Genomic DNA, 14,091 nt, shown 5'->3' with positions numbered 1-14,091 from the left:
TTACTTAAAATTTTATTGGAAAGAATAATGTAGCAATAGATATACTGAAGTTTTGCTCAGCATAGAAGGGCTTCAGTAGAAACATTGTTTGATCAATTGAAGTTCACATGTATTTACACAAATTATAGATAGGACATTCTTTTTCCCTTTCATTACTTTAAAACTTGCTTATCCATACAAAAGCAATTACTTTGATCAAGGTATATAAGTAAAGTCTGGCTCTGTTCATATTTTGTTCTTCTAAGGTTGCATATTTTTAAAATGAAAAATGTGTTGCTCGCTAATGGGCTAGACATACATAACTCTATCCTATCACGGATATTACTGTATCTGTTATCCTTTTTTGGTTTGTTTTGGTTTTATTTAATTATCCTTAGTAAGTGAATTCTGTAATTTCTATCATTATCTTAAATTAGTTTTTGAAATTGTAAATATATGTGTGTAGGGGAATAATGCATGTGTTTTTACTTTCCCAATGAAGACAAAACTAATAATTTTAACGACTGAATTTGCCTTCCATTGTAGTATTAGCTTCCACCATCATTTATAATATAGCTCTGCAGGATCTGGAGACAGAACTTTAAAATTTTATAAACTGAAGGTTTCTATTTAGTAGGTTCCAGGGAAGCAAACATATAAAAATTCTTACATTTGAGCTTGTGAGATTCCAAAGCAAAATTTTATTAGTTGTTTGTAATTCTGGAATAAGAGACAAGTAATTATTAACAACTTTCATGTAGACTTATATCATCTGTGAACTCAGTCAGAAATGAATAAAATATATTTAGTCAAATTACTTGAAATATTTTTTAATAAAACTCTTCACAAAATTACAACTAAAAGCCAATATGTTATCTTGTCCCTGTTTTCTTTAAAAAAAAAATCTTGAGAATTATATTATTTTATATTTTATTTATTTTTACTGATACCTAATATTTGCACATATTTATGAGGTAAATGTGATATTTTGTTACATGCATAGACTGTGTAATGATCAAGTCAAGACATTTAGAGGATCCTTTACCTCTAGGATGTATCATTTCTGTATGGTGGGAACATTGCAAGTCCTCTTTTTCGGCTATTTTGAAAGATTTGGTACATTACTGTTAACTATAGTTATCCTACTCTGCTGTTGAACATTAGCAGTTATTCCTTCTGTTTAACTGTATGTGTTACCTATTAATCAATCTAAAACACATCTCCTATTATTTGGCTACTGCAGGGAAAAGTCGTCACCCAGAGCAGATGCAGCAGAATGCCTTGGAGTAGAACACAGGGTTAGTATGTGGAGAGCTGGATGCTTCTCTGCTTTTTGTGAAGAGCCACTTTGCCTTTACATCATTCATTACCAGTGGAGTTTGAATCCTTTGGTTAAGTGTCCCAAAGTCAATATGTGTTCATGCTTGACTGCTTGAGATTTAGAAATAACAACCCTAACCAAAATTGCAAACATCTATCCTTAACCTTGTCATCAAGGTTAACGATGACATGAGAGTATGAAGTATCCAGTTTTAAGAAGATGGGAATTCAGGATATGTTTACTTTTACTGACTTGGTCAGAACTATATTTTACAAAAGACTTTGTCTCACTTTTATTGTTTTAGGGAAAACTATATGAATTGCTTTAGTTTGAACACAGAATAATGTTTGTTTATTAGGGTTTATTTTGGAAAATTGAGTCAGATTAAGTAACAGCCAATAACTTTTAGAATGAGATAATATAGTTTTTTCTGATCAGAGAAAATTTCTTCATTATTCACACTTTAAGATTCTTTGTTAATAACTGTCTTTGACTTAATTTAACCAGAAATGTGATGTAATCTGCCAAAACTATATTAGCATCAAGAGCATGAATTTTCATAAGACAAATAGGAAACTCGGGGACAGTGAATCAAGTTTCTTATAGAAAGCAATTTTAAATCTTTAATCAATATGTATAATAAACAATTATACATATTATACAAACATATGTGAGAGCATAGTAGAAGTATTTTTGCATGTGCAAGAATTCCAAAGGTTTTGTTTTCACATACTTTAGCCAAACAAGTTAATTGAAGGTGAATTATAGCAAATAAGGAAGAAAACTGCAAACAAAGAATATAGAAGAGAAACTCTAATCCGTGAGTTCGGGGAAAATAAGCCACAGGAAAAGATATTCATTGCAGCAGGCATATAGAAAACAATCATTCTGAAACAAATGAAAAGCAACAATTAGAGTGCTTTAACAAAAAGGGAGATTCTCTGCACTAGATGATAAGAATATGGTAAAAGTGGATTGACCTTAGGTCAAGGAGAAAACCATTGAACTCCTGGAGGGAAAAATAATAAACTATGAAACATAAAATATACCCCAAAGAGCAAAATAGAATAGTATTAGAATGAACTTTTTTTTTTTTTTTGAGACAGGTTCTCACCCTGTCGTTCAAGGTGAAGTACAGTAGAGCAATCATGACTCACTACAGCTTCAACTTCCTGGGCTCAGTTGATTTTTCCACCTCAATCTCCTGAGTAGCTGGAATTACAAGCACGCACCACCATGCCCAACTAGGCTAATTTTTGTATTTTTTGTAGAAACGGAGTTTTGCCATGTTGCTTAGACTGGTCTTGAACTGCTGGGCTCAAGTAATCTACCTGCCTCGGCTTCCCGAAGTGCTGGGATTTCAGGTGTAAACCACCAGGCCCAACTAGATTGGACAATTAATTATATACCAGTCAAGTTATTTCTGACCATATTGATATTAACATCATTGCCTCTTAAGATACAGGGAGGTCTTACATTGTATACATAGAGAAGGAATTATAATATAAACACACAATTTGGATATTTGTAAAGTCAGAATACTGTTGTTTGTTACTTATAATATTTTTAGTTACACCGTTGTTGGAAAATACTGATGATTGATTTTTAATTCTACAACTGGGCTTTAGAATTTTCTTTGGTATGGCTTCCCTATTTCTTGAAAATTTCACTGCCTGCCATAACCATCTTAATTAATTCTTCTAAAGAAATATTAGCTTTCTTCCTAGCCACATTTGTTTCCGTCTTAGAGCTTTTGTGCCAGCTACTCGTTTAGTGTTTGTTTTTCCTAGCTTCGGCATGGCTTGCTTCTTCCTGCCAATCAAGCTTTAAGTTAAAGCATTTTTATACAGACTTTCTGTATAAGTAGATCTTTCTGTATAACTAGATCTAAAGCAAAGATTTTTTTTTCCATTGTGGGGAATGTAAGTTTCGTGTGGATATAAGCTCTGTATGGATATTTTTCATATCTCCTGGGTAAATATCTGGGAGTTGAATCACTGGCTGTTTATAAGTGTATATTTAACTTAATAGGAAACTGCCGAACTATTTATTTCCCAATAGAGTGTTGCATTTTATATTCCCACCAACAATGAATGAGAGGTCCAGTTGATCCACACTTTCAACAACTCTAGATATTAACAAACTTTGTAATTTTAGCTATGTTAACAACCATGTGATGATGTATTCTTAGGGTTTAGTTTGTATTTTTCAGATGATTAATAATGTTGAGTATTTTTCCACATGCTTATGTATCACACACACACACCAACATATTTGGTAAAATGCTGCTCACATTTTGCACATTTCTTTTAATAGGTTGATTATCTTACAACTGAGTTTAAAAATGAATTATATATTTGGGATTCACATCCTTTTCCAGATACATATTTTGCAAATGTTTTCTTCCAGTCTGTTTCTGGTTTTTCCATTTTGTATCATTGACCTAAAAAAGAAATTTGTTCATTTTAACATTTGTAGATGTCAAGTATCAATAATACGCTTTCACTGTTTCTACTTTTGTGTTGTATCTAAAGCATTTGCAAAGATTTTCTCATATTTTTCTCATGAAGTTTCAGAGTTTTAGTTTTAGTTTTTTTATTGAGATCTCTGATCCATTTTAGTTATTTTTTGTGAACACTAAGCGGAAAAAAATGGTGGTTTACTTTTTTTTCCCACTGTTTTCTACTACCGTTTTGCATATTAGAGGGCCTTTTGCAAAAGAAAGCAACTTCCTTTTCTGTTTAAACTAGTTTGAATGAATTCTACTGCCTTCACCTAGGAAGTCAAGCCAGTAGATATATTTTACTGAAAAGAGTAAAGAGATGAAGCAGGGGAGGAAGACAAAGCATCAAGTCAGAAGCCCTTAATAAGATGGTTTAAATTCATCTTGAAGAAAGAGAGTCAATTAAGAATTTTAGGACAATAAGTGACATGGTTATATCTATACTTCAAAATGTACTCTAGCTTCAGTGAGCAGGAGCAATACATATGGCTTGCTGCTATCTCATTTATAGTACTAAATATTTATTTGTCCTGTAAACACAACAAAGAAATATAAAAACATTCAAAGAGCAGTTGAAGAACTGATGGTTATAAATGTATCCTCTTATTCTGAGCATTAATCATTGTCTCGTTACTATGCTGAATACTCAGTAACTTAGTTCATGTGCTCAAGTCTTATGTCTTCTAGGTGGTAGAACTCCTGGTAGGTTCAGGGGTTAATGTGTAGGGCAAATAAAGATTGCTTTATTAGAGAAAGTAGCAGTTAACCATTTATGTGATTGTTATTGGTAAAATTTTACTTTAATATAGGATGAACTGCTAAATATAGACCTTATACTATATAGGCATGTGAGTAAGTAAACACTCACAGCAAACCTTTGGTATTTGTATAAGCATACTACTTGGAATCAGAGCCAGAGAGTAAACAATAATATTGTTAAATGCAGATAATATCATTCTACATTTCCATAGTTGATAATTACAAACCTATCTCTGATGTTAGTCAATGTTTTGACAAAAATAATAGAGTAAGAGAGAGAGGGAAAGAAAGAGAGAAATAAAGAGTGAAACTAAAAAAGTAGGATGAAGAGTTTGCCTTAACTCTAATGGGAAAACCAAGTTAAAAAATGTAATTTAAGAAATATTCCCAATTTACATTCTGAGAATCATTTGCATACTTGCAAAAGAGGACCGATTATTTAATTTTAGGCAAATAGATAAGTAGGTGGAATATGGTACTGTTCAAATATAAAATCACTAATTGTTGTAGAACATTCTGAAGATGCTTTACACAGTGTAAGTTGATTATCGTGAATTAGGATGTATGCTAATCAAGCAAGGATAAGAGCTAAAATATTATTTGATGTATCAAAAGTTTTAGGGAAAGCTTTGAAGACTTATTATATTAATCATCATTTTATCATATGCTAATCACATTAAGTTTGATTCTATACTTTATTTTACAATGCATGGTTTTTCATTATATCAAGTGAATTTAACAGAAAGGTCAACTTGGTAGATTTTTGAGTTTTCAATAGCTGACTGTTATTAAGAAAAGAGAGAATGTAGTTTTAAAAATGCATACTTGTTAAAGGTTTGAAATGCATATTAATAAAGAAATTATCTAAAGAAAAGTAAGTGAGAGTAGTCTATCCATCATAAATTTTTTTGTTATTTTGTTACAGAGGATGGCGTTATGTAACCCTAAAACATCAACTTAATAATTACTTCATATCTTATAATCTAGTTTATTTCTTTTTTTTTTTCATTATTTCATCAGAATAGTTTTAAGGCTCCATTTTTACTCCTTAGTTGTTCAGTATTTCTTATATATGTTCTTCCTTCATTAAGTCCATGGTTGTACAGGCTTTACTCCGTGTTCACCTTGATCAGCTCAACCTATCATAACCAAGATTTGCTTGACAAGGCCTGGATTTATCTGCAAGGCTTCTTTAATTTTGCGTGCTTCTCCTGAAGGAGAAGAACAGAGTTCGAGTAGCCAGCCTTCACTTTCCAATGCTCCAAAATCCTTTATTGTTATTTTGTCTCAATCTCAGGCCAGTACTATATAAACACTCACAAACGTTCCGTACAAACCTTCAATTCCCACGCTTCCAATACCATTTGCGTGTATTACCCATTCCTATTGCGTCTGCGATCTAGTATACTGAGAACTGAGCCAGCCCATGTACAATGTCGGGGCACTTACCTCAGCCTCCAGAGCCCACGGGGCAGGCAGTCCCAGATTCCAGCCACTACCAGTGTTGGTTCGCTCTGGCCTGTCAAGGCGTAGTTGTGCAGCCCGCGTAGGCAGCCCAGGTCAGGAGGCCAGGCTGAGCTGCAACCAGAACGCAGTTCTTGTTCATTTCTTACACTATAATATGACCTGTCAGTTTTGAGCAGGAATGGAATTTAATGGACTTTGAGATTAGAAAAATATTGGAAGACTGGAGAATCAAAGTCAGAAAGTTCACCATTACATCCAACCAAGAGTTTGTTACCAACAACTCCGAAAAACTGCCTCAGTTCTTTGTTAAAAAAAAAAAAAAAAAAAACTTTTATTTCAGGTTCAGGGGTTAATGTGTAGGTTTGTCATATAAATAAATTGTGTGTCACAGGGGTTTGGTGTACAGATACTTTTGTCACCCAGGTAATAAACATAGTACTTGATAGGTAGTATATTGATCCTCTAACTCCTTCCACCCCCTGACCCTCAAGTAGACCTTGGTGTCTATTGTTCCATTCATTGTGTCCATATGCATTCAAAGTTTAGCTGCCATTTACAAATAAAAACATTTGGTATTTCATTTTCTGTTCCTGTTTTAGTTTGTTTAGAATAATGGCCTTCAACTTCATCCATGTTGCTGCAAAAGATAAGATCTCATTAGTTTTTATGGCTGCGTAGTCTTCCATGATGTATATGTACCACATTTTCTTTATTCAGTCTATCATTGACAGGCATTTAGGCTGTTTCCATATCTTTGCTATTGTGAATAGTGCTGCAATGAACATGCATATCCATGCATCTTTATGGTAGACTGATTTATATTTCTTTGGGTTTATACCCAATAATCAGATTGCTGGGTTGAATATTTCTGCCTCTGGGTTCTTTGAGAAATCTCTAAATTGCTTTCCACAATGGCTGAACTAATTTACATTTCCACCAGCTGTGTGCAAGCATTCTCTTTTCTCCACAACCTTGCCAGCATTTATTTTTTGACCTTTTAATCATAGCCATTCTGATTGGTGTAAGATAGTATCTCATTGTGGTTTTGCTTTGCATGTCTCTTAACAATCAGTGATGTTGAGCATTTTTTAAAAAATTTACTTGTTTGGCATGTCTATGTCTTCTTTTGAAAAATCTCTGTCCATGACCTTTGCTTACTTTTTAATGGGACTGTTTGTTTTTTGCTTGTTAATTTGTTTAAATTCCTTATAGAGTCTAGGTATTAGACCTTTGTTATGTACATAGTTTGCAAATATTCTCTCCCATTCTGTAGGTTCTATGTAGAAGCTTTCTAAATGTTCAGGGAGAAATTGGGCAATGATAACATGGGTGGATCTCCACAGCTCTCCAGGAAACTTGTGTCTGATCACAACTACCTCTGAAAAATAATGGCTTATCCATTGTTTTCTACCTTCCTAATCCTGCATTAGTGCCTTTCATTGGCAAACTCTGACCTGAACCATGTTGGGAAGGATATGAATACGTAGTTCATGACCTCTTCTTGGGGATGAAGAAGAGATCTTAAAAATATGTGGGTAAAATAATGTGGTATTGGTTGAAATGGAAGATTTGAATATTAACTTTTACTTCTGTTTCTAAATAATGGATAACTGAACTAAGTTAACCTGCCTAGAAAAATAGTTAAGTAATACTATAAGTATATATTCAAATTATTGTTAAAAGAATAATTAAAATGTTTAATAATAGTAGCAAAATTGATTATTAAACTATTTTAAACAGTTTAATACACAAATGGAATTATCTTAAATTAAAATTTCTCATCTGATAATATTCAAATTACACTAAAAAGTCATTTGTCCTACTTTCTTACACTTGTCTCAATTTATATCCTAAACTTAAGTGCCGGGAGTACCAGATTGCCCTGCTCATATGTTTGCTCATGTTCGTTCTCTGTGTAGGTTAGCCTTACAGCTTAATCTCTGAATTTCAAAGTTCTACATTTTATTGTTCTTGACTGTCCTGAGGATGGTGAGAATCTTCTTCTCTTGCTGATTCTGTGGCTCTGGAGAGGCCTTCTGGAAATTTTGAAGTGCAAGTTCAAATTCTAGCCTTTTCAATTGAGTCTCTATAAATAAGTCTTTATCTTTGGTGCACAATCCCCAGTCAGTATTTATTGAATATTTATTACATCTTAGCCATTCTTAGTGGAACTAAGAATTTTTGCCCCTTGAATATATCGGCTCGAAGACAACAAGTCAGGAGTTAAATCTAAAATGGTTTTGGTGCATGGCCCTAGACTAGAAGACTATATGATTGCAATAAGGAATGGAGATCTGTTCACTGTTTTATAATTTTCCATTGCATAGACTTGAAGTCCCATTTGCTCCTAGGTAGATTTTATTTATCGGTTTCTTCTGAATTGGATGTGGTGGGAAATATTTTTCCCAGGGAATTTCAGCTTGGCAGTCCAAAAGATCTTAAGATTTAGAAATGGAGTGAGGTGAGTTGGTAGAGAAAGCAGCTGGCCCATTTTCATTCCATCCTCTAATTTAGCCTTATCAGGAAAACAAGAAAAAGAAACAAGTGATATTTGATTTTCTAACGGACTCCAGAGTAAGTTTCTCAGTTGGTTAAGTACGTGGAGTTGAAAATAACGCTATTAATTAGCACTCACAAACTTAGCACAACATTCTGTCTTCAGTTACATTTATAATTATGGGAATTATATATTTTCTCCTATAGTTACAATGTTTTATGCTGTCTTATTTGCATTTATCTCCAATAACAACTAACATACTATCCTGTAATTTGTACATGTAGTATATACAATAAAATATATAACAACATACATACTCAACATCATATATAGTATAATAATGTGCTACATATGTTACATATATAATGCATTACTATAGAGTATATGCAATATATGTATATTATATGTAATAAATTATATATGTAGCATATATAATACCTAATAATATATTAACATATATAATATAAGATATATAATACACTTCTTATGTTATATATAATGTATAATATGTTAAATAAGTAACACATATAATAATATATTATATGTTTCATGCTAAACATGAAAAACATATTTACATATTTATATTCTGTATTCTTTCAGCATATATATGAGGATGTTCTTAATACATTATATATATGAGTATGCATACATGAGCATATATATGAGAATATTCTTTCAGCATGTATATATGAAAATTTTCTAAACACAACTTACATAATTGGACAAAAAACCACATTTTGTTTTGCTTATGAAAGACTAAAATCTTCCAAGAGACCTATGTGTTTGGTTGAGAAATTTGGTACCTGACTTGAGAAGCATAGTTAATTATAAGTAGATGGCTGCTGAGCTTCTTTTAAAGGAATTTAAGTTCAACTAAAAGAATTTCAATTTTGCTGAATAGAATATGCATGGTGTATTTGCTTAGTACAATAGAGAAAGGTGAAGAAATTTGCCTTAAAAGGGAAAGGGAAAAGAGAGGTGAGGTGACTATAAGCCAGAGGTGAAATTATTTTATTTTATTTTCCTGAATATTGTAGGATATAAATCTCCAACATATATAATGTAAATCTTATGAATTATTAAAGAAGCATGAGGTTTTTTGTTTGTTTCTTTATCGGTAATTGGGGCATGTGCTAAGGGTAGTTTCAAGGTGGCTGAACTTAGGCTGAACAGAATGCCAACTTAGATCCATTTATTCTCGGTCTAGTCTGTGTGACAGGTTTATTGAGCAGTCAGAACTTGTTGGGGTGCATATGTGAACAACATTTATTTTTCTCCAATAGCTGCCAACAAATATCTGCTTAATTCCTTTTTAAACCTATTAATGCTATTTGAAGTTTATCTCATTAAAACAGACAGTTTGCAATGAAAATTAACTTAAGGTTGTAAAATATAAAGTAGACAATTTCTAGATCAATCATTGCAACTTAAAACCTCCATTATCTATATGGTCGAACCTTACCTCTCTGCTTCCAGTACCTGGAGGCTCAGAAGCCTTCATACCTGTTTTTACTCCTCCTCTTCCTTCTCTCTTCTTCCTGTAACTACTCTAGAGTTAAGAGTGGGGAATGAAAAAATTGGAGAATATATTGATTTCCTATGGTTGCCTTAACAAAGTACCACAAGCAGTGTAGCTTAAAACAACCCAAATTTGATATGGGAGTGGGGCAAAGAAGTGCTGGGTAGAGAAGCGCAGGGTCCTTGGAAGGGGCTCCACCCTTGGGCCTGTGCCCAAGGACCTAGGTGAGGAGAAGCACTCCTCTTTCATGCCCAAATGTTGCATTTTCCAGGATCACTCTGGCCTGCCACACCCCACATCCTGTGCCCACAAAACCCCTGAGACCCTAGTGGGCAGGCACAAGCGATTGGACGTCAAGAGAAGCAGAGGAGCAAAAGGGCCCACTGACAGACACCAGCAGACGCTGGCAGGCCATCGGATGGCAAGCCGACATGGAATTCCGTTGGGGGCAGTCAGAGGAGAGCTGGCCACTGGGTGGCCTGACTCCAGGGGAAGATCATCTTTCCACTCCATTCCCCTGCTGACCTCCCCATCCATCTCACTGAGAGCTACTTCCATTACTCAGTAAAACCTTGTACCCATCCTCCAAGCCCACATGTGATCTGATTTTCGTGGTAAGCTAGAGCAAGAACCCAGGATATAGAAAGCCCTTTATCCTTGCGATAAGGCAGAGGGTGTAATTGATCTGATTAACACAAGCTGCCTGCAGATGGCAAAACTGAGAGTGCACACTGTAACACAGGCCTACTGGGGCTTCAGGAGCTGTAAACAGTCAACTCTAAACACTACCATGGGGCCTGAGCCCCAAAACACTCCCTAGACCTGCCTGTCTGCATGCTTCCCGCCAGGGGTTTGAGCAGTGGGCCACCTAAGAGGGGAGCCACACCTCCATCACATGCTCTGCGAAGGGCTAAGGGAACTCTTCCCATCTCAAATTCACTCTTGCTAGCTATTTTGGAAGTTAGATGTCTTAGACGAAGGTGTTGGCAGAATTGGTTCCTTCTGAGGGCTGTGAAGGAGGATCTGTTCCTTGTCTCTCTTCTAGTTTTGGGTGACAACTAGCGTTCGTTGTTGTTTTCTTAACTTTTAGAGGCATCACTCCACTCTCAGGTTACACCATCATGTGGTATTCTCCCAGAATCTCCATGTCTCCTTATAAGGACATTAGTTATATTGGATTAAAGACTCATCCTCCTCCCATATGGTCTCATCTTAACTAATTACACCTACAGTGACCTCATTTACAAATAAAGTCACACACATCCAGAAGTAATGGGTATTAGAACTGCAACACGTATTTTCCTGAATATACAATTTAACCCATACCAAAGAAATATACAAACAATCATTTTCTTAATTAATGATGCTTTAGTACTGTCTTTGCTTTCTGGTCAAAAAAATATATATATGATTCTGTGGAGCAGAATACAGTGTCCCTCCTGTTGCCTGATTCCTTGACATGAAAAATTCATGAACTGACCAATTTCCTACTCAGCACCTTTCTCTGTGGTCTATGCAAGCCTTTTCCTGCTGGAGTTTCCCATTCAGAAACTGTTCTTTCAAATTCTGGTAGGGAACCATAATGTTAATTATATCTAGCTAATTTTCCACTTAAACTATAGGAAGCACACCTCTTACCTGACCAAAGCTTGAAACTATCAACTATAGGAAACACACCTTTTGCCTGACTAAACCATGAAACTATCAACTGATTTATTGTTTTTTCTTCTACCTTGTCATAGTTTTTAGAATTTTTTTTTTCCACTTGCTCAAATCCCTAGAGAAGACTGATCAGCAAATCCATTGAATAATAATAATAATGCATTGGAAGTGAATGGCCTGGCTTTCCATCAGTCACGTTATCTTCACAAATATTTGTTTTGGAGCCCACCTCTTTGACTAGACAGTGGGGAAGGCTTTATAAGATTTTAAGAGTCTTTTGATGGCAGAATACAAACATCAAAACTCGATAGATGAAAGACAAGGTTTTTATTGCCACTTACAGCTCTGAATGAGAGAAGGGTTCCAGGAAGGGTCACACAAGGATTGCAACCTAGGGAGTTGTGCTCATGCATGGCCATCAGGCTATGGTTAGCTAGGTTTTCTGGGCTCCCTGTGGATTGGCTAATTTGATAATTTAAGAAATTAAGTTGTCTGGAACCTGGCCCTGGGGCAAATAGGGCGAGGGCATAGTTGCCTGGAGTTGAGAACCCAATAAGGAAAGTAGTTGGTGGCGTGGACTTAAGAAGCCGTTGTAGAATGGGCACTAACTGGCCCCAATACTGAGTCAAAACAGCATAATTAAGAAACAAAAACAAAATCTTATATTACAAGGAAAATCCTCACTGTTGTCCAGTAAGGAACCATAAAGGCATAGTATCTTACTAAGGTCACCATACCACTATTTATTCTATGTCTTCTGTAATTCCTAAGTCTTCTGCTTGCCTGGGATATTTGAGCATATCATGTCCCCTCTGAGGCATATATCTCATGGCTCTTAGCTGTCTCCGTTAAGATGTTGGTGATATTACACTCCTACTTTGTTCAGGTGCTTTGGGAAAGAGCTTTCCATCTTTTTGTGACAATAATTAAAATATTCCATTTGATTTTTTTGTAATGGCATTTAGTAAGCTCTGTTTCTTCAGTAAAATAAATTTATATCAATTAAACCAATATTCTCTGAACAGGAAATACATACTAATATCTTGCACACAAATGTAAATTTACTTCTCTTTAATTTATCTCCTTCAACCACAAGTATTCAAACTCTATTATGTTTCTAGTAGATTGAAAAGCATTTCTGGATCACCCATTACTAAATAAACAGTATATTTCGTTATCTTTGCATGATCACAATTTAAAGCTCCTCTCAGGAGAAGGTTTTTTAAATGATTTTAAAATTAGAGGAGGGTTATCTCTAAGAATCGGTAAGCATTCTCCAGGTGAAAAAAATAAAACACTTAGAAAGGGGCTCCTTTTCAATCATTTGCTCTTAGTATTTACCACTACTAATATCTTAAGAGTTTATATGGCTTGAGGAGACACAGGAAATGAATAAATGGTATTTTTTTCCTAGGAACAACAGAGACTAAAAACTAGTATATTCCTTAAATACTAGTTATTTGATTGCTCAAAAAAAGAAAAAATGTATAAAAGAAAGAAAACAGAAATCCCTAGACAAGCAAATTTGTGAAGCTCAACAAAATAAATTCCTCTCTTGCAGCTTCACAATGTGAATTAACATATCAAAGGATATGAGGAATTTTGCAGCAAATTAACTAGATAATATTGATTAATTCACATTTTATTTTAAAAATTGATCATGGAAATTCTTTTCAGTATATAACGCTTCAGTGATTCTAGGATATAGTTTTTTAATGTTTAATATCTTTAGAATTGGGAAGCATAGAAATTTGTTAACATCTTGTTCTTACCTTTGTTCAGGTTGCAATGCTGATATTTTCATCATTGCTGTATATGTTTAAATTTTTTTGTGGCTTTTCATGTTGCTGTCACTTCAGTTTGGTTGCGAATTATTGTCACCACATTTATTAACTTTAATTGCCACTTAAAATGTTTCATTTGCTTTCTAAACATCCATGGAAACCATCTAGTTAGATCAAGACGTCCCTCGTAAGGACCTGCAGAATAGCTATCATTAGTTTGAAAGAAGATTTGGAAAACAATAACACAAAACTATTTTAAGAACTGCTCAATCACTGGAATTAAACATATATAAAATGTAAGCAGTTTTAATATATGACTATGGTTGTTATTAAAATTGAATTCTCTCTTTCCTTAAACACATGCAGAGTCAACACTGAAATGTTACAGTAAATTGATACATGTGAAATATAAAAACTTCCTAGATTAAATATAATTAATGCAGAGGTCACTTTTATAGTCCATAAAATATCTAAGCTAGTTTTGATTAAACTAATATAGTATAAGCAAGAAAAATAGTCACAAATTTATTTTCCACATTGCAAATTACATAACAAAATTTGTTACCACTTTTTCCTCCAAACAACTTTTTTTTTTTTTTT

General features: G+C 34.2%; 1 long non-coding RNA gene across 1 annotated transcript; it reads right to left on the bottom strand.

Annotated features, from left to right (window-relative positions):
* Positions 1 to 1,903: 1,903 nt before the first annotated feature.
* Positions 1,904 to 12,100, bottom strand: LOC108517408 (uncharacterized). Its single transcript, XR_001882090.1, has 4 exons — positions 12,049 to 12,100; positions 9,989 to 10,075; positions 4,790 to 4,793; positions 1,904 to 3,743 (listed from the first exon to the last, which is right to left on the bottom strand). It is a non-coding gene; the product is annotated as an uncharacterized LOC108517408 (long non-coding RNA).
* Between the last annotated feature and the right edge of the window lie 1,991 nt (positions 12,101 to 14,091).

Source organism: Rhinopithecus bieti, unplaced genomic scaffold, assembly GCF_001698545.2.
Source record: "Rhinopithecus bieti isolate Rb0 unplaced genomic scaffold, ASM169854v2 scaffold_40270, whole genome shotgun sequence".
Lineage (NCBI taxonomy): Eukaryota > Metazoa > Chordata > Mammalia > Primates > Cercopithecidae > Rhinopithecus > Rhinopithecus bieti.
Note: the sequence above shows the minus strand (reverse complement) of the source record. Positions and strands in the feature narration are given on the sequence as shown.